At 41.0% G+C, this 26,615-nt stretch overlaps 1 protein-coding gene across 1 annotated transcript in view; it reads left to right on the forward strand.

Annotated features, from left to right (window-relative positions):
- The first annotated feature begins 5,212 nt into the window (after nt 1–5,212).
- The window catches only part of TMEM200A (transmembrane protein 200A), a 59,777-nt gene continuing 38,374 nt past the window's right edge, over nt 5,213–26,615 (forward strand). The window contains exon 1 of the mRNA XM_055811113.1: nt 5,213–6,147. The gene's annotated coding sequence lies outside the window, so the exon portion shown is untranslated. The remainder of the gene's footprint in view (nt 6,148–26,615) is intronic.

A 26,615-nucleotide genomic window follows, 5' to 3' on the forward strand; every position in this document is an offset into this window, starting at 1 on the left:
GAAAAGATTGCAGTTCTTTAAGCCATCTTCTCTTTTGCTGGCACTACTGCTGGCATTTCAAATGCAGAGACAAGTCCTTATGCAAACAAAGAAATAAGCTACCTGTGGTCCCAGCATCCTACCCACCTGTCTTGAAACAGCCCAAACAGAAGAGTCGTGATTTTTGATTCATGATGAAGTATCAGGAAACCTTACATGCAGAGAAGAAAAAGTGTCTGCTGCAAACAACCCAGTAATCTGACAAAAGATTACAATTTTTATATATTTGTTCATTTCAAAAAATTACTCCACAAGCACTCTACTTATTGAGGGCTTCTGCTACAAATGACATAAAACCTACGTATTACTCTCCATCTTTCAAGACAGTGCTGCTATTTAAAGATGCCAATTCAAGAAAGTCTTCCAGATATAGGCCAAGGCTCTTAAGCTGAACTGACTTAAATAGCAAACTGAAAAGAAAAAAAACATACCTTTCTGGAAGAATTTTTTCTTCACTAACCTGCACATTAAACAGGAGTTCCAATCCGTACATATTTAACTTCCTTTACTTTATTCAGTGTATTGTTCAGACTCTCTTCACCTACATATGCATAATAAATAACTTCTAGTTGAGGATTTCTGTGGTTTTTATTAGATACCAATATTATACATTCCAAGTTATTAGTAATATAAAATAATACTTTCTTCAAACATTACAAATAAAGGCATAATAAAATTTTGTTATGCCAGTGGAACACATTTAAGAAAGCCTGATTTCTTAAACCACTTCAAGACAGATTAAAACCTACTAAACTCAAAGACTTGTTTCATACTTTGGTTGTCAACAAAAGAATAGATATTCCAGTAATAAAAAAAGCCATATATACTCTCAGTGCTGAGCAGAGAGAAAAAGTTGACTTTCTATTTACAGAAAATACCAAAATATGATTTTCAAAGGTTTATTTTTAATACATACACATTTTCATCATACTTGGAGAGCTGGGTGTCTATTCTTTTTTAAAAAGTTAGACTGTAGGAAAGTTTGAAAGGATAAAGTTAAATCAGCATTTTAAGTATTGTTGAAAGCTCACAAATTATTTGGAACCAGACATTTCTATCTGTATTCTCACTAGCTTCAGAAACTGTTCAAGGTAAAGCTCAAGCCAATAAATGGTAAAACACATAGTATTCCATGCTGTTTAACTATTGTTAAGATAAGTAGTGACACATGCCAGGATCCTTTTATATGACTCTGACATTTTCTTGGCCCTGTGTTTCTTAGCTTACATTGCTGTTACCAAATATTTGCACCATAATTCTGCTGAACTGGATCTCACCGATTTCCCTTGGTGGCATACACATGCAACCCAAAAAGATGCTTACATGAAAAGCTTCCAGCTGAGTAAAGATGCTGTGTAACAGGTGAGTGCCAGGAGTTGAACTGGTCAGCCTGAGAGTCAGTGGTTTCATCATTGCAGCAGTCTAGCCACTTTTAAGATTTTTCTAGGCAATATAGAAAGGAGTTTCACATTGGTGGTGCAAGGAGACCAGTGAAGTAGCTTTACTGGTACTTAGATGAGTTCCTGGTAGGATTAGTGTGCAAGGCACCACAGAAAAAAGATTTAATTGCTTGTTAAGCACCTTGGCAGTTGGATAGCGGATGCTGGCATACATAAACTGACTTTCTATATCAGTACAGTGTGGAATAAGAAAAGGAGGTAAAGACACATCTTCCAGACCTCTGATGGTGAGGAAAGGTGACTTTTGTTTGAAAAGACAGACAGTGGGAGGCAGCGATAGAGTCACAAGTTAAAACAACAGCCTTTGTAGCACCATTCCTCTCTAATAATAGTTTCACTGTCTCAGTTCAAGGGAAAATACAGTAGAGCATGCAAGGCCATTTTGTGTGCTCTAAAAGTATATTATAGAAATATCTACACTGTTAACTCCATTTCCTGCTGTAAAACATCAGGATGACTAGGTCTTTTATGACTGAATTGTACCTCATGATTACACATAACAGGCTTGTGATTTAATATTTAGACACTATGTAGGTCTTTGCTTAAACATTTTCCCATGTGCAGATTAAAGATTTTAGATTTTGTATTTCTAAGGGCAGAAACCAGCCATTAAGCCAGAGATCTAGGCATATTTTGCAGTTACATGTTTATTATTTATTGCCTAACACATCATTTATTGTCATGAAGGAACTCTTGATACCCTTATTCACTGATTATGGAGACTCACTGATTACACTGTAAAAAAAATGAGTATGAACAAATCAGTATGAACAAATGATGGATTGAAGATTTATTTTATGTCTTAATCAGAATTAAAGGGCTAACAGATTTAGGCTAATTTTTTAGTTTAATATGATGTGGAAGGTGAGCTATGTAAGATAATTGTATCATTCACTGTACTATTTACATTGTCTTAGCAAAACCTAAAAACTTATAGTGTGGTTTATTTTCACTGTAATGGTCCAGATTTGACTACAGCTCTTCACCTCTAGTGGGGATCCTTGCAACCTTCAATTTCATTCATGTTCCAAATTCAGGGTATTTCACACTTTTCTCCTTATTGCACAGGACAGTTAAAGTGTCACAAATGCTAGCCAAATTCTAGCCAAAGTCAAAGTAGAAAGGAGTCTGGATCTTAGAAAAAGTTCCTGTCCAAAGGTGAGAACTAAGAAAATGGCCAGCCTTCTCTTTAAACTGCATTACATTTACAGAAGATATGCTTACAGTTTAATCCACCCACTGCCTTGCTTATTACAGCAAACGAATGACTTTTCATACTATGAAGTGAAAGGTGTAGGTGCGAAGGGAAATAACTGTAAGACTGATAACATCCCAAGTTTCAAATGAAAGTATTCCATGCCTTCAAAAGAATTAATAGGAAGGATCTCACTCATGAGGCTAATTACAGATTCTTGCTATAATCTCAGGAGCAACCACCTTCATAATTAATGCATAAAAATGTTTGTTTTACTGGGCATTAGCGATATCAGTGCTGACTTTTAAATCCTAGAATATTGGTCTTGTCATTGGCTGACTCTCCAGAGATGTGCAGATGACAGCGATTTGAAGAGCCTCAAGGCCTTATTCTCTTCTTTCCTTCCTACTGCAGATCAGGAGTAAATTCCTTAAATCAGTGGTCTTAATATCAGTGTAAAACTGTTTTAAGTAGGAAAAGGAGCAAGCACTACCCCTCTTTAAGAATGCACTGACAGAATTTTAGAAGAATCCAGTCGCCACAGGTCAGAAGCAAAGCTGAATGTCATCTGCTTGCAAGACATGTCTCCCAGATGTCTCCTGCTAGGATGGGCAGTTCTTGTACTATGATCCACAGCAATGTCCCACAAAATGTGTTGCCCACAATTGATTGTCACATTTTCCTACATATAACGTATGGGCTGTACATAAAAACAAGAATCCTGTGGGTGGTTCAGTGGCAGTGTGGGTTTTGCACACACAGCAAATGCAAGGGTACATCTATCCTAGGAGATGTTTCTCACCTAGTAGCGCTACTGATATTAGTCCTCCTGCCTATTAACTCTGTCTCCAAAAACCACACTGGCTCTTACTGTCACCTGCCTAGGGTCTTTTTCTGGGGGTGCTGTTTGACAGCATAAATCACCTGAGGATTTATTTTAAATGCCAGCACTTTCAAAAGGATGAAAAGTATCTGAGTAGCATCTTATAGCATGAAAATATGAATAGACAAGAAAGATACGGTGATACTGTACCTGGCCCAGTGTTGCAGGGAAAACAGAGGACACTAGCAAGAACTGAACAAATAATTTTCCTTGCAAATTTAGAAACTCCAGCCTTTCCAGAGAGAGTACAAGAGCAGTGGTGAAATTGGTGCTAGTTCACATCACACCCTTGGCCCACACTTCATCAGCACAGGAGGGTGAAGTTTCTGTATCTCATCCACAGTGACATTTTCCATAAATTCTAGAAAAAAATTTCCAAATTTTTACTTGTAGAGATGTTGCATCTAAAAGGGATTTGGTAGGCATATGTAATCCTTGTATTCATTCCTTCTGTGTCTTACAGAATTTGACATCTCTGAAATACACACCTTCCTGCAGACCTGTCCTCTCACGACCAGACATCAAATACATGTTACGTCATGCACAAAGCAAATTACAGATCCAGTAACATCTGAATGAACAGACAGAAATCTGACACCTGAAAGTGATTTTTCACTCCTTGAATCAAGACAGGCTGAACAGCTGGAAATGCAATGTTTCAAACTTCTAAGGAATGTTACTTTTCTGTTTGATAGTCCAGAGTTGCTGGCATGTATGTCTCCTTGCTGGAATAAGGTGGTAACGGAGGACATATTTAATGTGGAAGCCACTGCAGCCATCAGACAGGAGTATAATCACTATAAAGTGTACACTGAGAACTGACAACCACAAACAAACTGTATGCGCTTAGGATTTGAAGTCCTGTTGCAGGGCGGATGGAAGCTCCTAAGTCTGTGTTGAAGAGAGCACGACCTGAGATAAATCTAGATATGCTTATGACAAGTTCAGCATTCTTCTCATTTTGGCAGATGCATTAAATAGAATTACACTAAGTCACATAAAAGGCAACGGCAACACTCAAGTCCAATAAATTTATGAAAATGAAATAAAATCTGCCACCAACTGAAAATAAGTGCAGGGTTGTTCCACCCCCCCAAAAGATACCTTCGATTTACAGCTGTGGAGAGCTCCTACGCAGGCTGGAGTCTTCCCCTCTCCCAACCCACCTGCGGGGTTACGCGCCTGCCGGGGAGGTGCGAGCAGCAGGGACCGCAGCGCCGCCGACCCGGGCTGGGCACGAGGGGTGGGCGAGCGCCGCGAAACCAGCCCCCAAAATAAGCGGAAAAAGGAAGAGCTGAATCATAAAAGTGTAATTGCATCTGAGGTCGTCGCCCCCCCCCCCCCCATTTAGGTGAATCACTGAGCGCTCCCACGGTTCCCGTCCGGCTCTCACACGGGGGAAGGGGGACAGGCACACAGCCCCGCGCCCCGGGGCCCCTGCCGCCCCCTGCCCGCGGGGAACGCTGTCCCCCGGCCGCTGCAACGGCACCGGCACCGGCACGTCCGCGCTGCCCCCCCCCGGCTCCCCCCGCCGCCCCCGCCGATGACTCCTCCCTCGCGGCCGCGGCCCCTCAGCCCGCCGGGGCGGAACCGGGCGCCCTACAAATCCGCCGCTGCGGCGGAGCTGGGGCAGAGCGGCACGGGGAGGGGTGCCGGCCGGCTGGTCGGTCCTGGCGGGGTGGGGGGTGCGGCTCCCGGCGGCTCGCCGCCCTTCTGCCCTGGGGCGAGGGGCCGCTTCCCAGGCAGGCAGGCGGGAGGGAGCGAGCGAGCCGCGTCCCGGTGCCGCGGCTGCGCCTGCTCCTTTTCCCGGCCGCCGTCCCGTCCCGCTGCGAGGCCCCGCGTCCCGGCCGCTGCCTCCGGCTAGACCTGCCTAGCGCCCGCCCTCTGGCTGCCGCCTCCGCGGGCGACCGTCGTCCCGGCTGCCGCCTTCCTTCGTCTGCTCTCGGCCGCGTCCCGTGGGGAGCGGCGGGAAATGGGGGGGTCGTTTCCACGGAGACGGGGCCGCGGCCGGGAGGTTTCGGAGTGAAACTTTGCCGCCGGGGCCGCGCGCGGGGCTACCGAGCCCCGGCAGCCCCGAGGGGAGCGGGAGGGCCGGGGTTCCCCCCGGGGCGGCGCCGGGCACCTCGCTGAGGAGCCGACAAAGTTTTGCGCCGCGGAGCCGCCGCCCGCCCACGCCCCCCTCGGCGGCTGCCTGGCGGCCGTTCCCCCCTCACCGCTCTCGGCGGTCCGCGGAGCCCGCTGCTATGGCACCCGCCCGTCGCCGCGGGGCGAGCAGCGGGAGGCCGCCTCCGGCTGGCCGTGCGGCGGGGGGGCGCGCAGCCCCCAGTCGGCGGGCGTCCTCCCCCGGCCGGCAGTGACCGCCCCGGCCCCGCTGCCCGCCCGCTCGCCATGCCTCCCTCCGCCCGCGTCTCGCCGAGGACGGTGCCGGGGAAGGGCGAGGGGAGCCGCCGCCCTGTCGCTCCCTGAGCCAGCCGCCGCCTCACCGGAGAAGCCCCATGTCTTCCGGGCGCCGCGCGGCCCCGCAGCTCGCTGCGCCCTGAGCGCTGCGGCCGCCTCGCACCTCCCCACAGGTAAGTGGCGGGGGTCTGCCCTTCGGCCCCGAACTTCGGCCCGCCCGCAGCCGTTATCCCCCCTCGGGAGCGGAGGAGCCGGGCCGTGGCCGTTCCTGCCGGCGGGGACGGGGGGACGCGCCCATGCCCTCGGCGGCGAGGGGCAGGGTGGGAGCGGGGACGGGTAGGTGGGTTTTTCCCTGCCAGAAACGGACTTTGCGCCGCCCGAGCGGAGCGGGCTGGCGTGCCGGCCGCGCAGCTGCTACACACCCTCTTTTGTCTGCTCGCGGGTCCGAGGCACTTGACGTGCTGCCATCGCCTGCCCCGCGGCGGGGAGCCCTGCCCTGCCCTGCCGAGCGGCTGCCCCCGGGCTTCGCCCCCCTCGCCGCACCAGCCCCGGCACGTTCCCCCTTTGCCTTTATTTTCACGCAAGTTGGGTTTTCCTTAACCTTTGTTTGAGGGAAAAATGGTGGTGAGCTGGTTATCTGGAAGGATGAGAGGCAGATGGGGACGGCGAGAGGGTAGCCCTGTTCCCTTGTGTGCAAAGATAACTCGCTGCTAAATAAATCGCTCCTCAGGTAGACATAAGCTTACTGGTGAGGTAGACTTTGGAACAAAAGTACTGCAACAGCTTGGGTGCACGGTAGATACTCCTCGTATCTTATTAACATAACCATTGTTAGTGATTGTGCTTGAATTCAGTACGTGTGCAGCTGTTCTGCAGATCTGGAATGGCAATAGCTGTATCTGTTTGACACTTAAAACTAATTGTCATTAACCACTGCTAGTCTAATTTATGCAGTGATTATGAGAAATAAAATGGGTTTTACTGTTTAAAGACAAAAGTATTCAGACAAAAGTATTCCTTTTAGTGTAGCATTCTGTGTAACATGAACTACAAAATAACCTGTAGCAGTATAGTGGACTTGCACTTCATAATGGTTTTAGGACGTAAGGAGTGTATTGTTCAATATAATTCTGTCAGCAAAGGCTTTGTCTTTCCTGACTTACCCTGGTGCTAGATCAATACACTAGCAACTATTCTGTTATTTTTCTAGAAGTAGATGGTGCATCCAGTCCATGTGATGGAAACCAAGTGCCCAGTTAGAAAGAAACTGCTTTTTTTTTTTTTTTCCTTCAATTGTTTCTGTGCTGCTTTGTAGAAAGCAGGCAAGAAAAGCGCTTCTAAAATAGGAAATTATATTTCCATTGAATATAACTTAGATTACTTAATAATGAAGCCAAAGGGTCTTCCAAGTTTGGAACATTTTGATGTACTCGTGTTGCCAGGAAATGTACTTCTAGCAAAATACTTGTTAGAAGATAATTACAAGACAATTTTTAGTAATTTGAAACATGAGTTACAATTAGATTTTTGTCCTGAGCACAGAAAGACACCCTCATGGAAGAAGATATGTAGTACTTAATAGTAATTTTGAAAATAAAATCATATATAATTTATATTTTGTTGGCATAGAAACATATTTTGTTTGCTCCTCAGTTGGATAGCAACAATGATGCAAGTGAAAGTTGGAAAAGGAGTACTCATGCAGGAGTTCAGAATGCTACAATTATTTTATTTCCTGTAAAGAAATGGGTTGGTCCAATGCAGCCTCACTGGAGTTAGAAACAGAGCTTCACTCTTAGGGAAACTCTGTACTCAAATTAGGAAGGGTGGACTGCCTGAATTTAATCCTGTGAAGTATGGACTAAGTAAGCCCTTCTCTGACAAAGCACTGAAACCTACACTGACCCTCAAGTAGGTCAGTAGTTCCAACTTCCATCCCTAATGATGACGTACATTATGAGTTCATTGCACGCAGCGATAGGTCCAAGTAAGTCCAATGAAACTGTTCAGCGGCTTAACTGCATTACTGGATCTTTCCTGGACGAAGCCCTCCCACAGTGTGGTCTGCTTCCATTTCCTTGAATGCTGAGCATATGACACAAAGTACCTCTGCCATATGCAGGTGCTTAGCCACACTGTCACAGGTTGTATATTCTTGATTGATTTGTACCTCTCTGAGGGCAGAAGGGGAAAGTGAAAAGTGGAAATTGGTTAAGGAGTAAAGCATGTGTATGGAACAGCAGGAGGAGACTGCTACTTCTTGTGCCTTGTTCAGTATATTTTAGCAGCCAAAAATCTGAAATGCTGAAAATCGGTGAAAACTCCCACTAAAATTACTGAAGCCAGACAAAGTTATGATATAAAAAATATGAAACTTAAAGGTTGCTGTTGTGAATAATGGTTTTTTTTGTTTTTTTTTTTAACAGAAGAATGCTGTCAGTCCTGTCTGTGATAGTGGTAGAAAATGTGGAGATAAAAGGAACTTGATATTCTTGCTAGTGATGATGGTGTCCATTTGACTTGGTGCTATTATGCTTTATAAACAGATTAATTACTTGACAGATTAATTACTTGACTACTTGACAAATGTAGGCATCTTGTCCAGTTTAGACACCCTAAGTTGTTTCAGACCTCTGTGAAGCTGGCAAACGGGATCTAAGGAGAACCTGAACACTCCTAGAAAGGCAGCTGAAGAGGAGGTAGCATATTCTATTAGGTAATATTTGTACTACAGCTCTACATAAAAGCCTTTAAGAGGACTTGAATCTGTTCTCCAAAACCATGTTATGATTTCTGATGTGGTATGATGTATATGGGAAGACAATCCCAAATATGACCTTACTATCAGAATTTAGGGAGGTCCATTCTTGATGCCTGTGTACCAGGAGAATCTTTGTATTTCTTCCTGTGCTAACTGGTGACTGACTGCCTTTGAGTTACTTGAAGATGCTAATCAACAGCTTAAGAATATTTCTAATCCTTAGAAGTTTAATACACATTTTAAAACAGAGCTGTGTACACTCTCCAAGCCCACTAGAAATAAAATGCAATTGCAGATAGTGCTTGAGTTGGTGCTTTAGTTTTAGTTAGTACTTTACTTTTAAAATAAAAATATGTTAAGGAAAAGTTTGTTTTTCTTCTTTACTGGATAATAGATACCCCCACTATCTCTGGGTAATTAGGCTGTTAGCCAGTGGACTGTCAATTGCATGGAAAGGTGAAATGCTGACAATATCAGTGAATTAACCTACTGAACAGATGTTTTACACAGCTGTTATCCCACCCACTAGTTTTACGGGTTCCTGGGTGTCTGTCTTTTGTGGAGTTTGTAAGAATAAGCGCTGTTCTAAACTTCCACATTGGGACTTCAGTCTGTCTGTACAGCAAGAAGATGTTACTCTATTCCACCATTAACCTGTTAAAGACTAATCGTAGATTAATATCACTATTGTGTAGGTTAAAATAGTAAGATTAGTAGACTATTTGCTAGCAGCAGTGAAAACACAGATGCAGCAATAACAATATAACCAAGTTCATTGTATGACTTTCCATGACTGGTTTAGCCTTCAACAGAGTTAGTCAGTAGATGAAAATAAATGTATACGTTAAACACTAAGTAATAATCTAATAGGCCTGTCAAATGATTACTGTAAGATATAAATAACTTCTATGATTTTTGAGTCGAGAAGAGAATAGCATGATCTATGTGGTTGACAATCTGATTGAATGATGAGAATCAGCTGATGGATGAGAATTTGAAGTACTTTCCAGCTGACTAAGAAGAATAGAAGAATCAAAAAGGTGAAACTTTAGGTGGACTCTTATGATTAGACTTTAGGGATTATGTAATTGTTTTAAGAAACCTATATAAGATGTAAAATTAAAAACTTCAAGTTGCCACTCACTGAGATGGTGGCTCAACTCTGAATTGTGATTAAAGCAAACCTAGAGGAACCCATTTGGCTTGTGGAAATTCATTAAGAAACCATTTCCACACAACACAATTCAGTTCTTAGTGTATATCTGTAACTGCTTTTCATATAGATGAATCTTTGTAGGAGCAGCTCAAGTGGACCTGATGGCTGAACTTAGTACTGAAATAGTCAGATTATAGTGGTTCTTAATATAAATGAAATTATGTTCTGCTTCCTGAATCTTAATACAGGATCAGTGATTTTCAACTCCCATGATTTTGCCTGGGTGCCTTGTCTTTTTCTTCTCTTTTTTTGCACAGCCAGACAGATGAGATGGATATCCTGTAATACAAAGCTACTTGAAGCCTTCTATCTGCAGCAGTAGCAGAACATGTTGGTGTCACTGTTTTCTTACCACTCAGTTCCTTCTTTGGTCTCTTTGGTGACAGAAATATTCCAAAGAGCACTTGGTGTTTTTTGAAAATAGTTCAGTGACCATAAGACCTGAGAAACAAGGATGATTTTCCTCAGTCTTCTCCTCTGTTCTTCTGTGTCTCATGTTGGGGAGGGTTATTTTTCTTTTTGCTCCATGTTTCACTACTTAGTGTGTGACAGGGAGGTGCAGGGTCACCTAACCAAAACTAGCTATCTGAGAAACATTGTCAATGAGATGCGATGATGCAACTGAGTTTTCCAGGAAAACAGAGTTGTGGAAAATGAAGCAATGAACTACCTTTTTTGTGTATAAAGTCTCTGAAAAGTCTGATGTGGACTGTAAGACATTTGTCACTACTCTTGTGTTCATTTATATCAACATCTCATTATTATATATATCCCACTGGAATTTTAGTCGTTTCTTTTGTTGGAAGTGTGACCATTTTCCTCTAATTAAAATAAGTAGAAACAAAGGACATATTTTTCTACATATTTTTTTTAATGCTACCCCACAAAGCTAAATGATGAAACTCTTAGAGAAACTGGGATTTTGTCTCTTCAATGAAATATGCTTAGATACATACAGTAATCAAACAGATATTAATAATCACAAGAGATATGAAGTATAGCATAGGTTACTTTTTGTAGAAACTAGAGAGGAAAAATATCTTTTTATATGGATTTGTTTTGTCTTTGTTTCACAAAGACAGTTGGACTGGGCATCCCAGTGCTATGGTTTTACAACCCATCAATACAAAGTGCTAAAACTTGAGCCTGTTAAAACACCATACTCCTGTAATTCACTCTAGCTGTAAAATGGGAAGGACATTTTCAACGAAGCGTTGAGTGTCAATGGCCTATGAGATCTGGCAGTTGGTTAGTGGCACTTAATTCTTAAATAGTAGAGGTTTGTGCTTTGATGCCTCTGACCTATGCTGGGATCTGTAGCATTAACTCAGAGAGTGGTTATGATATCAAAATAAGCTTTTTAGAGCTTTCCAATGATAGTTGGACTACTTTATTCCAATGATAGGGGGAATTTCAAAAGTAATTTAAAATTTTCTTGATTTAAACCACTCTCAAAGCAGATTAATTAGGAGGCAGTTAAAAAAGTTCACTCTACTAGTTGAGTTTGGTGTGATAGTGGTAATGCTAATAGAATATGATTATTTTTTTCCCCACATACTCCATTTGAATGTGTCTGAATAAATGGCTCTGCTTATCTGTAATCAGTTGCCTATTGTTGAAGAACAAGTTTGTATCTAATTGATGTTATCACTTACATTTCAGTATGTATTGAATGAAAGAAGTGCCAATACTTGTACATCTGTCTAGTTGCATGTGTAAAATTGCAGCTCAAAGCACTGGAGTTTCCACTCTGCTTTCTATAACTCAAAAGTAACAAAGGCATATTGCATGCTAAAATACAGAGGAAATATACAAAAAAAGTATTTTGTAATCAAAAAAAAGCTCCAGTTACTCAAGTTCTGTTTGCTATTGCTGAAAAACTACTTATGATTTGTTAGGATTCAGCATGTGAGAAACTACAGATAAATTACTAGCTCTGAGTTGTTAGGCTATTAAGTTGTTTCCCTGTGTACTGGAAAACTCTTAATAATTACGTTGTATTGGTAGTGCTTGCCCTTCATACAAGTTGGTAGGATTGTCAAGGGAAGCATATTCCAGCCTAGCAGTTGACTTGATCCTATTACCTCTATTTCTAGATACATCCTCTCTCTGCACAGACAGTATATGTTTCTCTTGCTCAAATGTGATAATTGGCATTTATTGACATTGTAATGAGATGTACATTTAATGTATCACTTAATGAAGAGGGATAAAAGCAGTATTGTGTCTTGGGGCAGCATTTTGCTGCAGCAAACAAGCTTTTCTAAGGAAGCATTGCTTGCAGCACACGAGGTGTATGTAACTATAGGTGCTATAGCTTCTCTTTTGCATGATCTTGTGCTAGACAGACTTGGGGCATAATGTATGAGGCAGCTTGCTGGACTTGGAAAAAGAGATGCGCCATGGAACTATGCTCTTCTGGATATGTGGATGCCACAGGGTTGTTGGAGGTCAACTGAATAAACCTGATACAGTGTCTGAGACCTGGGAGGTGTGTACTTCTTGCTCTAAATTACTGTGTATTTAACAGTTGGCTTGTTTCACCTGAGGCATGGCTATATTTCTGTAGGAAGGAGAAGTTAAATGACAGATAACAGATAAAAAAGAGCAAGGAGGAAAGCAGGGGAGAAAGGAAAGTGAAAAAAGAGCAAATGAAAGAAGAAAAATATTGAAGAAAGAAAAAGGATAAGATAAAGTTGCATTTTTTAAAGATGAATGATGCTGCATTCAGTGTTATGAAACAGAAATAAACTCAAATAATGAACATAACAGTAAGACCAAAAGATACGGTGGTATTTCTTTTTTGAAGCACTCCCATCTTCTGACTCTGGAAAATGAAGATATTAATTCTTGTCTCCTTAAGATGCCTTTAAAATGATATGTCTTTGTTGTCATCAAAGTATGATGCTCTGTAAAAATCATGTTAAACACTTCTTACAGAAAATGTACTGTAACCAAATCAGTTCAAACAGACATATGAAAGGAAAGGGAACTATGGAGTATAGTTTGCTTACCAAGATAGAAACTGCATTTCGAAGTACTTTCAAATTAGGTGAACTGTTGTTTCTCTTTGCAAACATATTAATACTCTGAACCCAAAAGTTACCACCATGCAGATCTATGTAATCTCTTACTGTCTCACAGAAGACTAGTGAGCACAGTAAGCACAACAGGGACTTCCTTCAAAATGGTGAATAATTAGATGGTGTTTATTAAGTAAATACTTAGCTGTCATACTTGCATAGATTTTTCTTTCTTGTATGTTTCTGCTATGGCTGTGTTAGGAAACTAATGAGGCAAAGAACTGTTCTCTGGCCATGAGGCTGGCTAGAGTGGTCTGGCTACATGCAGATGTTAAACTGTCTTTGCGATGGTTGCATCCAAACTGCCTGGTTGGAATTTGCTTCTGGACTGAACTAGCGAAGTGCCTGAGAGGGTACAAGCTGACCTTGGCCACAAGTGCCCCGGCATCCTTCTGGTAGCATGAAAGAGATGTGGTGGAGTACCACTGCCTGGGCCATGCCCAGGCATAACAGCTGGTCCTGGGCACTACATCCATGACTTGTTAAAGTGTTTTTCCATCTTAACCTAAACAATCTTATTGCAACAATCCTAATATTCATGGATTTGAAGCAGAAATAAGATATTAAGTTATCTTTGGAGGTCACAGTCTGCTCTAATTACATTAAAAGAAATCTGATGTCCGCTTGCTATCACAGTAGTAACTCTGGTATTATGGAAACTGGAATTTGGAACGTTATGTTTGGATACACAAAATATGTGGAATTGGTGGAACATACTGGGACACCATACCCCCAAATGAATTATAAGAGGTTTACCAAACAAGTACAAACTTGCTCACAAAATAAATCTCTAGCTGGCAGTTCCTTACTGTTACAATTATTGGCCTGTTAATAATAGCCTGGTACAGAAAAGGCTAGCAAATATTAATAATAAACCTCCAGAGGCCTAACACACTCTTCTTGGGAATAGCTTGGCTATTAATGCGGTTTATAGACTTTATAGCAATAGAATCACTTTGCATTAATCCAGTGCCAAAGTGCTTTCCCCAAACCCTTCTTATGACCCCTACGAAGTATTTGCTTTGCTTTTTGCCAGGAAGAAATTTCTTTTCAAATTACTTTGCAGATGCCTGTTCTGAATTTATTGCTGTTCTTCTTGTAATTCAGTTTTATTCTCCTGGGACATGGCCTCATTAACTGGTGCCTGTGGTGGAATATCTGCAAGGTCCTACATACGTTGCTGGAACATAGTTCAATAGGCTATATTATATTATAAAGACACAAGGCACTGTTTTCCAACCCAAGCCTGCAAACAATATGCATACCGATGAAATTACACACAGAAGTATTTACTGGTTAAGGACAAGCAATGTCGTGTTTTGCAGAACTTTGGTTTATAAATTTTCTATTGTTCTGTTGACTGTAGAGTTGAAATGGTAATGGAAAATAGGTTGTAGCTGAGACTATGGTTCTTTTTATTTTAGTTCTTAATGCTGCAAATGTTTAAATTAAGCAGTTTTGTTTTTTTTAGTTTTCTGTGGGTGTGGTGATTTGGCCCTGGCTGAATGCCAGGTGCCCACCAAAGCAGCATTATCCCTCCCCTCCTCAACTACACAGGGGAGAGAAAATACAATGAAAGGCTCATGGGTCGAGATAAGGGCAGCGCTGATCACTCAGCAATTACAGTCACAGGCAAAACAAACTTGACTTGGGGAAAATTAGTTTTATTTATTACCATTCAAATGGTATTATTTTATATATAAATTATATATATTACCCCCCACCCCTCCCTTCTTCCTGGGCTTAACATAATTCCTGATTTCTTTCCCTTCTCCCCCCAAGCAGCACAGGGGGATGGGGAATGGGGGTTCTGGTCAGTTCATCACATGTTGTCTCTGCCGCTCCTTCCTCCTCATGGGAAGGACTCCTCACGCTCTCTCTCTGCTCCAGTGTGGGGTCCCTCCCATGGGAAGCAGCTTTCCACAAACTTCTCCAACATGAGTCCTTCCTACAGGCTGCAGTTCTTCACACATTGTGCCAGTCCCTTCCATGGGTTGTGATCTGTCAGGACCGGACTGCTCCAGTGTGGGTCACCAGCAAGGTCACAATTTCTGCCAGCAAACCTGTTCCAGTGTGGGCTTTTCTCTCTGTGGGTCTGCAGGTCCTGACAGCAAACCTGCTTCAGCACAGGCTTCCTGCAGGGTCACAGCCTCTTTCGGTTGTCCACCTGCTCTGGCATGCGGTTGTCCATGGGCTGCAGGTGGCTATCTGCTCCACCATGGACCTCCATGGGCTGCAAAGGGACAGCCTGCCTCACCATGGTTTTCACTAGAGGCTGGAGTGGCATCTCTGCTCCGGTGCCTGGAACACCTCCTGTTCCTTCTTCACTGACTTTGGTGGCTGTAGAGTTGTTGCTCTCACGTGCTCTTCTCTCCTGCTGGTGCAGATTTATTTTTTTTTTTTTCTTCTTAATATGCTATCACAGAGGTGCTGTTACCCTCGTTGATGGCCTTGGCCAGTGGCCGGTCGGTCTTGGAGCTGGCTGGCATTGGCTGCATTGGACATGGGGGAAGCTTCTACCATCTTTTCACAGAAGCCACTCCTGTAGTCCCCTGCTACCAAAACCTTGCCATGCCAACCCAGTACATTGGAATTTGGAGAGTATGACTAGATGGCATTGTATATGTTATATAATTCCTGTAAAAACGGTAAGATTATCACAGAGTCAGAGTTAGAATGAGGGGCTGGGCTCAGATGATGTTGTATAGCTTTCTCTTAATGTTTGCTACGTACTTTTATCAATGTATTGTTGCGGTGCCTTCATAGAATACAAGTGCATTATTATTGTGCTTTGTGACATGACTTCACGATGTGTGAAGTTCAGTGTTTTTCCTACTTTCTTCAAAGAGTTTTGAGAATTATCTTTGCTTTTGTAATTTTTGTCAGTGTACATGTTACTAGGTATTTACCCTGTTTTAGGGAAGGCAAAGTTCAAACAAAGAACCTGGAATAAATAATGGTCTGTGTGATACTTAGTTTCTGTAGTCCTTCCTTCCAGAGTTTAGCGGTAGTCTCAGGGAAGACTCTTTAACTCTTGTACAGAATATTCTGATTGTTACTTAACACAGTTTCATTTTGAGTAAAGCTTGTCATGGGTGGTTTTCGGGCTTGAGTTTAGGAGGTAATTTTCAGCCCAGAATATTGAGTGCTTTGGAAACAGACCTAACACATTGCTTAAAACTCCTTGAGAAGCCAGTATCAGCATCACCCTCAGGTTCCAATATGCTTTTGTTAAACCTTATGGCTAAAGAGATAAACTTCAGAATTCAGTTCCGAGCTTTCTTTCCTAATCTAGCTATTCTCACTTTACAGTTGAAGAAGCATCTACTGGAGCAAATGGGGAGGAAAAAGCAAAGAAGGGAGGTCCACTACAGCAAGCTATGAATTCAGAGGGAGAGAGACAGAGAGAGGCTGGTTAAAATAGTCTGGAACAGAGATGGCTGATGGAGAGGGTGACGATGTTATGGAAATTTGGATTGGAAGATTTTTCTGATGAGTCATTTGCTTTGGAGTTTGTTGAGGATGTTGCACTTTGACAGTGAGACTGTGTCTGGGAATACCCATATTTCCAAGAGCATGTGGCCGAAACTTGTCTAGTACTCGGGTTTGGGGCTTCTTAGGTTAGATGTGGTGCTTGGAAGTCTGGGTAATGTTTATTGTGTGGATTATTCTATTGCTTTATATTAATAATCTTGTTGTTGTGTTGTGTCTAACTGCCTGCATTTGAATTAGTTGCACACATTCAGTAGCTTTGTGCTATACAGAAAATGCACAGAAACTCTTAACACAATTTATTACATTTTTATTATTTTATTAGATAAGCAGAGCCATTTGTTCAGGCACATTCAATTATTATTACACTTCTGTAAAAAAATGTAGGCAAACACAGTTCACTCCTTGACAACTGCAGGACCATGAATATAATGATATTATGAAGGCAGAATGTAGATAGAGGGGAAGATAGGTCAGTAGTATAGCAGCAACCATAGACATCAATTATTCTATAGGGACAAGACTGTATTTTTGTAAATAATGTCTTAGACAAGTAGTAGGAAGACTCTTACCTGAATAACTGGAAGTATGAGAAGTGGGTCTTAGCATGTAGCATGACTAGGAAGTGACACGACGTTGATATCATAGCACTCTTTTCCTTCTTGTTTTTCACTGAGTCCACAAGGAATGATGAGGCCAGGCATTTGCCATGTTTAGCAATTTAGAAGAGAAAGACATGGTAGGGTAGTGGTGACACTCAGGTCTTCAGCAGTGGCACCACTGCTGTAAAAGAGACTTTGACACAGAGCAGTAAAAGGACCCTAGAAAAGTGGTGAAATCTGCTTTTGTCTCTGCTATTCTCCAGAAGTTTGTGGCTTTTAATTCTTTCCAAACACTCAAAAGCTTCTCTAGCAACAACTGCATTGCACTGAAAGACTGCCCTTAGTATGGTCATATGTGTGTATTGCTTCTTGCCTGCCTTTTGACCATACTTCAGCCTTTTAGACTGTGATGTACTCTGTGATGTGCTGTGGGTAGTGTGTTCCAGCCAAGCTCCAGGCCATATATGCTAGCTCACAATATGGAAAGTAGACAGAGGAGGAAGGGGTATTTGCAGAGGTTGTTGAGATGAGCACAAAGTTCAGGTTTTCAAGATTTTTTTTCCCCTAGATCTTGAGGCAGTTTGCTGTCAGAAGCTGAGGTTTTGACCATGTAATCACGTGGATCTTGAAGTTAAGGTGCTGGGCAGGTTTCTACAATTTCTGTGCCTAAAATCCCATCTTGATAGGAAATTATCTTCTCGGATGGAAATATCAAGGAGATGAATGAGCCAGAAATTGTCTACAGATCCTACTTTATACGTTTCTTACTGTTGCAGATGCAGTGAGGTTTTCCTGAAAAAAAAAACCAACCCAAAACACCCTAAAAAAATTGAGGTACGGTCAAAACAATATTGTTTACAGAGCATTTAAAATCACTTTCACATACATCATGTGTAAACCCATGCATCTGTGATTAAACAAGATCATTGTGTGCAGTAGCTAGAGGATGACTGTTGCTGACTATAACTTGCTTTACACAGATTTTACAGAACTATCAGTCATAATGATCAAACTGTAAAAACAGAAAATATGAGCCACAGCAGAGATCTGAAGGAACAGCCAGAGAAACCATCCTGGATTTCATCAAAAATGAAAAGATTATATGACTTCGAGTCATAGCTTTGGGAGAATGATAGAATTGAAGCTGATAAATGGATTGTGTTCATAATTTTATATTTGGCATGTTTTTGTTTTCAAGGACACTTTACTGTCAAACTTTTTTATTGTTCATTCTCAGTATGGGTTTTGTTTGTTTTTACTGAGACAGACTGTGTATTTATAGCACAGCAACTCTCCATTCTGTCTGGATAGTTCATGAAGAGGGAGCACGAAAAAAGCATGGCTATGTAGCCAAGCTAGTATTGCGTTATTTGAATGTTTATCTGAATCCACTATCGATCTTCTGGCAGATCTGCCAGTAATTTCTAGTTTTCTCAAGCAAACCTGTCTTTTCCATATAGGGGTGTGTGTATATATATATATAAAAATAATAGGGAGGAGAGCAGGAAGTTTATGAAACTGTTTTCCCTCTTTTTGTGGAAAAAAATAATTAAGTAGTGGATTTGCCTCATGGAGGCTTGTAGGCCCTAGTTTTGTTGTGTGCTTCAAAGGATAGCAGTAGAAGCACCTTAATGCTGTAGTCCTACTTTATGGTGTGAACCCAAGCCACCTCTGTATTGTGTAGATAGAGACAAGGTACCAGAGTGTGGTACAACAAGTAAGAATCTTGTGGACATGATGTTATGTGAGAGGTTTGATAACAGCTGACTTAACTCGGTTCATCTCTGAAACGGGCCTTTAAATACTTGAGGTTTTTTGTGTTCCTCCAATGCTCTCTCCTCTATTTATGTCATAGGAGATCCATCTTTTCCTTTGCTTTGCTTCTCCCTTGTTGCTTTTTTCCTACATCAGAGTGGCAAATGCTTTGGGAAGCAAATGGTATTTAGATTGGCTTATGTCTAGGGTGCACACAGTCAGAAACTACATATTGGACCACTGAATTACTCCTGCAAAGTTAATTTTTGGAGTTGGATAAATTACACAGGTCAGCAAAGACATAAGAATTTGGATTCTCTGCTGTCGTTACTCACATTTTACATCAAAATAAATCCTTGATTTTAATGGAAGTTTTAATATATGTCACAAAACAGGTGGAGGGTTAGATATTACAGATTGAGGATTTGATGACACAAGTAAAAAATAGTATTTCCTTCCTGTGATCTCAAGAACACTGTAAAAAGATTCAATTATTCTTGTTTGCTTACTCTTGCTCTGGTAGTGTGGTGGGATCCTGAGTGTGTGAAATCAAAGGCAGAATTCCTGTGTATTTCAGCAAGGTTAGGATTTCATTCAATATGTTAGGTAGTCATGGACCTAGTGCTGGTTCTTATGTGGCCCAAAAATGTCAGAGATGTTTTCTGTGAATTACACCTTCAGTACACAAACAACTCTCAGGAGCTGGAAAGGTTTTAGTTCAAAGCCATGACAATCAGTTTCAGCTAATAAGCTGCCATCCTGGAAACCCCCAAAGCCTTCCAGAATCTGCTTTCTGCAAAGAACACTTTATAGTTTATCTAAGTCATGTTAAGGTAGGGTTTTTATTGTTGTTTTAACATCCCTAAACATACATTTTTATCATTTGGATTTTAAAATGTCTCTCTAGATTTCTAAATTATATATCTAGCATGCCTGAGTTGAATGAACTTTGGAAGTAGGAGAATTTTTTCCACGTAATTTCTTTGATTAGAGTATTATGAAAGCATATGGTAGGTTAATTAAGTTTAACCCAGATATGGAGTAGATGTTAAGTTTTCTTAGTAGTAATATTGCAACTCTTTATGGAAACATAATGGGGAAGATGTCTCTTCCAGTCCAGGAGAAACACTTTTAGAGAGCTTTTAGATATGAAAGACTTTGAGGCCAGTAAAACTCAGGAGGCCAGATGTTCATTTTGCAAAAAGCTGGCCATTCGTGAAAGCCCATATCTCTCACTTCAAAAATGGTAAAATCTCAGTAACCTTTATGTCCCAGTGTACTTGAGCAATAAGATTGGAGTTGTGGGGAAGGTTATATAAATGCACTGCGAATTTACTTAATGCCCTTCTGGTTCTGCAATCCCATTTGCTGGGATGGGAAACACTGTAATCTTCTGCATCTTTCTGTGAGTTTCTCTGCTGACTTGCAGTTTGTATTACATGAAGCTGTGAGAGTAAGAAGTCTGTGCTTGAGGAGGCTCTTCTCAGAATACACTTCGATAGCTGTTAGCTGCATTTTGGAGAAAACCTATTAAGTTCTTTCATCTATTCATTTAGTGTTCATTGATCCAGAAAAAAAAACCTTCCTTCTGGGTTCAGGTGTGAAAAAAGAAGTGACTGAATGCACACGCTTCCATTGACACAGTCACTGGGGACTGTACTGCTGGGCTGAGGTCTTCATTTTATCTGCCAGAGGTCAGAGTTTTAGCAGCTGCCAAGGCAAATTTTGGCTTGCTGCGAATATTGGTGTTTGTGATTCTTTACACTTAAAGTGTCTGGTTGTATGAAATGGTGAGAACAGCCAGTTGCTTAAGCAGTGTAAAAACTGTTGCATTCCTGTGCTGAGCAGTTCGTATTGTTAATGTAGTTGAAGCATCAGTATGAAATTTGTAGTGTGTTTCTGAGCTGTTTAAAATGCAGAGTAATACACCTAAATTTTACACAACAGTATCTAAAAATAATGTATTCAAATCATAATGGTTTTGCTATAGAAGCACAGGCATAAGAATCTGACAATGAAGGTTTTGTTCTTGGCTTTGCCAGAGGTAGTCTGTGACTTTGGAGATCTTGCCTGACCTTGCCTTTCCAGACATGCATAGGCACCTTGTTCCCATGTTATTTTCATCCCTTTGGAGAATATGATCTTCAGTATCTTTTCCGTCAGTTTGCCTATGTGCAAAATAAGCCTCATATAGAAATATCCCTAACACTCATAAATACTCATGAGGAATTTTTGAAATATTTAAATGAAAGGTGCTATGCAAAATCAAATCAGAATTATATACCCTGAGTGAAAAGAGCTCTGTGAATGTTGGTGCCTGAGCAGAATCATTAATAGTAGAAGGCATCTTAATGCATCAAAAGGTTATTGGGCATTAAAATGCTGAAACTGAAAATAAAAGGAATTGAAATTGGAAACATTCCTAACAGCGAGAAGAATTAATTCTTGGAAGTGGCCTCTAAGAGCTGAGTTGTCTTTCTTAAAATCAAGGCTATCTTTCTGAAATACCTAACTCAAGGAGGAGTTTCAGGCTTGATGCAGAAATCAGAGGTAAATTTCTTTGGTTATGTATGCAGCATGCAGATGGCAGCAATCTTTTCTAGCCTAAAATATCCATGCATGTATATTTTTTGGTGGAACAGTCATATGTTTGTAGCTAAATAGTGCCCTTCTCTAGAGGGATTTAAATTCCGTCAAAGCTATTACTTTGAAATGTATAATGTAAGCTCATTATTTAGACAAACATAATGGCCTAGATGTTTATTTTAGGCAACTCTCTCCAGCTGTATTGATAAATATGAGAGATTGGATGTGGTTCTCCAGCATGCAGCTCCTTGGATGAAATTTAGATTGCACTTGCACGTGTTCAGTGTAGTGAATGGAACAAACATGTCTAAGTAGGAGTAAAATTCTGTGGACACACCATGCCTTTAGTGCATTATTTGTGTGTGGCAAAAGTAGGGTTGGTATTGGTAAGCCTGCCTAACAAAAATCAGTAACTTGGTGTGCATGAGCTGGTATGAGCACCAGGCATGGCTATTACACGTGTGCTCCAGATAAGCTGGTCCAGATGCTTCCATGTAGGACTGGATAATTTACACAAAGCCTGTGAGCTCAGGAGCAGTTGTCATACTACAAGTTGTAAGGAGCAAGGTTTAATCTACAATACTGCATACAAGCAGTTTGGTAATGTTTGTGACGGGTTAAACAAAGAATTGAATTGTCTTACATGGCACACATCACATGACTAGATCATTTCAGCACTTTCTGAACTGTTTCTAAGTTGAAACAACAGTCTTTCTTTTGTCTTCCTTTGCAGTTTATAGGAAAATAAATGAGAATTGCGGTTCTAACTTTGGAGTTGTGGAGGTCTCTTCCAGCCTAAATTATTCTATAGTTCTGTGATGTAAGAATAAATGTTTTTGGTTTGTATGCATGTAAGCATGAATCTGCACACTTCAAGGCCATGTAGTTGGGCAGATACATATAGCTGGAGCCATTGCAGATGTGAAGGAGTCTGTAAGACACCTTTACTGACTGTGGAGTTGAGGTCCGCAGTCTGTATGACACTTCTGTGAAGGTTCTGACTTTTGCCCTGTGAAGTTCCCTGCCTGATTTCCTGGTTGTGCATTGGCTCAGCAGTTCACCTGGAAAGCCTGAGCTTTACTTCTCCTGGGAACTGAAGGAACAATAGCCCAAAGGTGGGCACTCCTTTTGTGTCTTAAACCCCCTTATTAGTGGAATATGATTTCTTTCATGCCCAGTGTTGCCTAATATTGCAAGAAGTCCATCAGGGCTACCTTTCCAATGGATTTTTACACAAATGGAGCATCGTGTGTGGTCTTTGTATTAATTCCGTATTCTGTCTTGACTTCTGACTGTCAGGAGATATCTGCCAGTAAGAGGCAATAGCTAACTGCTTGTCTTGTTTAGAAAACCATACTGGTCAGGGAAACAGTTGGTTACTAGTACTGGGACCATTGCATGACTAACTCGTAGGCTAGCTTTTAATGAAATAAATCTGTGATGAAATCTTTAAGAGTATATTTTATCATCACAGTACCAAGTGTCAGAGATTTTGGGTGACAAGGTCCTGTATTTTCGTGAAATTTTGGGGACAAGTCTGACTGGGGAGGCAAGGAGACACCCTGTCTGCTGTAGGGCTAGATGGGAAGCTTGCCCTGGAGGGGAGGATGGCACATGCAGGCCAGTCAGTGAGGAGGCTATTTCCTTCCTTGTGGAAATTGCCCTCTGAGTTGGCTAGCACCCTTGATGGCTCTGTGGCTGGAAGAGCAACCAGAAGGAAGAAACGTCACCATAAGAGACTGCCTTTCCTCCTGCTTGTTCTTCTTAGGGGCAGCTTCTGTTGGCAGAGTCATGGTTAGCTTGATCTCCTGGTAAGCCTCATGTGTAGTAGTTGGAGATTCTGGCCAAGGCACTGATGGCAATGGATCATATCTTTGGAAGAGGGGCATTAAGAAATTTGGGGTTTGTTCTTGCTGAGGTATTGTATTATTGCCATTGGAAGACTTGGGAGAAGGAAGGTTAGTCATGCCAGTTTTTCTGAAACAACAACAAATTAGATGACAACATGGTCTGGATAACTATAAATGAAGTATTATTTTAAAACATATTTAATTCCTCTAGTATCTCATACAGATACTATCTCAAATAAATACTTAGTTTAAAGAGAAATATGTACTTTCTTAAGCGAAATAATGCTTTGGCTATTTTTACAAAGAACATAAAAAGTACAAATGAAGAATTCATTTGACATGTTTATGGGATAATTAACAGGTTGAAAAAGTTCGCAGCTAGTACTATGAAGGAAAATTACTGTTGCTTGCATATTTTTGCAAGACTAGACCAAAGCATGGGTAATACCTGTCATTTAATATTCATTCATGTCACAAAGCAACATGTGATGTGGTGGTCTCAAAGAACTGTTGGGAGTTTGCCTGTTAATTTCAGTGGGACCACAATTTCATGTGCCTAATTAAATTTCATGAATGATTTGTTCATTGCAAAATTTTCATTTGCTACCCAGAACTCTCAGGGACATCACCAAAGCCTTTGCATTTGCAAAGAGTCTATGGTCAGCCCAAGGTCTGCTCATGTTAAATCATGAAAATCAAACTTTGTTATTGTTCAGATTCATACGATTGAATATGATTGAACAATTTTTTTCTGAAATATCTTTCTTTAGAAGAAAAATCATCTGTATCAGAAAAGTTGACAGAATGTTATGTGAAACATTAAAAATTATCCCCATTCTTATTTAGGAGGGTTGGTTAATAATGGAGAACTTAGGTGTTAGCGTGCAAAATCTGTGTTGTATAAAGAGAGGTTTTGTGACCTTTTTTTTCCTTGAAATGGTATTTTGCAATCTGTTGAGCAGAACAGATCATTATTCTTTTTTTGTGTGTATCCTGTTTTTTATGTTATTGCAGTCTTGTAATCACAGAACTGATGTCCCAGTTATACCAACAGTCTGCGTAGTATTTATATGTATGTAAGGAGTTGCAGATTTTCAAATAACCAGTTAAAACAGGGGTCCTCAAACTACAGCCCACGGGCCGGATACAGCCCTCCAGGGTCCTCAATCTGGCCCCCGGTATTTACAGACACCCCCTGCCCCCCCCCTCACTGGGGGTTGGGGGGGGGGAAACCAAGCAGCTGCAGATAGCTGCTTGCCACTGCATCCGTGCGCCGGCCCCTGGTTAAAAAGTTTGAGGACCCCTGAGTGAAAATATGATCATCATTGCTATGTATTTTTCCCCAATCTCGTTTAGAAGTCAAGAGAACAGGTTTTAAGTGGAGTTTTCACAAAAACATCAGATGCAAGACCACCCTATTTCATGAAAGCCCCAAGCTATTAAATTCTGGCAAAGTTACAAACAAGAATTTACAAAGAAAATAACCAGGCAACTGGTTAAATTGGCGGCATTTTAAATGGACTTTGGAAAGAGGAAACCATTTCCTTTGCAATGATACAAAATGTAACGTATTACAGAAAATCAGACAGGAAAGGCCATTGAGAATGTTAATTTCATAATTTATTGTGGTCTGTGGGAGAATCAGCTGGAACTACTAGACCTGATACTGTCAAGCCATCATGTTTCATTCTCATACCCAGCACATAGTTAAAAGACCGGTGCAGTTTTAAGCATTATAAATTGCAGGCTTAGATTATCTTTTAAAGCAAAATACTTGAAAATAATTTAGATCTACAGCTATTTAAGTTGGTTCCAAATTTCACCTTTCTTGCAAACCAAAGGTGCAGAGTGAGGTACAAGAAAAACACTGAGGAAGCACAATATCTTTAGTGGCTATTCTTGAAAACTGTCAGCAGGCAGAAGACAAGAATTGCCAAAGAATGACAGTCTTTCATAATGGTTTCTTCATTATAATGGTCAGGGAAAGGCAGGTGAGTCATACTTTGTATGTTTGTTGGGTTTTGTTGTTTTTTTTTCCAGTGAGCTATGAGAGTTTGATTATGCTCAGTTTGACTTTAACTGCAAAAGCTGTTAATCTGGACTGTATCTAACTGTAGTGATCGTTAACAATGGTTGCATTTTAAATTGGGATGCTCATAGCAGAGAAAGCAGGAGATTTTACAGAGAGGACATCAAGCAGCCTTACTATGGAGACTTCCAAGTTTTTCATAATAGTTTAAAAATAGATATTTGAGGTCTCTTTTTATGTAGGTTTCCTGAATATCTAAGAATTTATGTTTAATGCACATAATTTAAATATTTTGACAATTGTATCCTCTAGTCCTTCACTTATTTGTTAGTGAATTAACAAGGCTTTGCAAAGATATTCTGACTTAATACACTTGCCCAAAATCTGAGTTAATGCCAAATCATTACAAGATAGTAAGTGGTCTGCAGTGGAGCTTCCATGAAGACCTTCCCCTAAAACTGTTCATTTCATATTCAACTTGATCATATGTGTTTATAAGGAATTAACCTCTGTCAATCACACAAAGCCATGCTAATAGATAACTCACTTTGGATGAATGTGGAGAGGGAGAAGCACTGTCTCTCAAAATGTGAGGACAGACAGACATAAGGACTAATTTTCTCTTGAACTTTCTTTAGGAAGCAGCTTCCTCAAACGGCAAACCTTGATACCAGCGCATGAAGGGCAGGGTTATCAGTTTTCAGAGAGCCCTTCAGCTAAACACTAGCAGTTCAAAACAAGATTGGTTGTGTCTACACATTGAAATGTCAGAAATTTTGTTACCTGCTTAACTAGCACCACACCATCTGGAGAAAATAGCACCTCTGCAAAAATAAATAGAAAAGTGATGTTGCAACAAAGGCAGTAGGATCCACTTCTCTGCTTTCAAGACCCAAGCTAGCACCATTGCACGGTGCTTTGTTTTGGATTTTGTTAATGGTAGCTGAGTTCCGTTTACTGCACTTCGTTGCATGGTGTAAGTATGCCCAGTGGCTACAATTCTGGCTGATAATGAAAGTAGGAAAGACTCTTTATGGTCTGCTCAAAAGATCCTCTATTCAAAGGCCAGACAATAAAGAGTATCCAATGATTGTTGTAAAACCAAATATTTTGTAATACATGTTAGCTTTACCTGTAAAGCTTCTGGTTTTATCCGAAAGTAATAATTTAGTCACTTTTTTTAATTCATTGCGACTTCCACATTCACTGAATATTACTGTGTTTGTACTGATGTACATGTATACATGTACATTGGTTCGTGTACCCT

The sequence above is a fragment of the Falco peregrinus genome, chromosome 7 (genome assembly GCF_023634155.1).
Source record: "Falco peregrinus isolate bFalPer1 chromosome 7, bFalPer1.pri, whole genome shotgun sequence".
NCBI classification, from domain to species: Eukaryota; Metazoa; Chordata; class Aves; order Falconiformes; family Falconidae; genus Falco; species Falco peregrinus.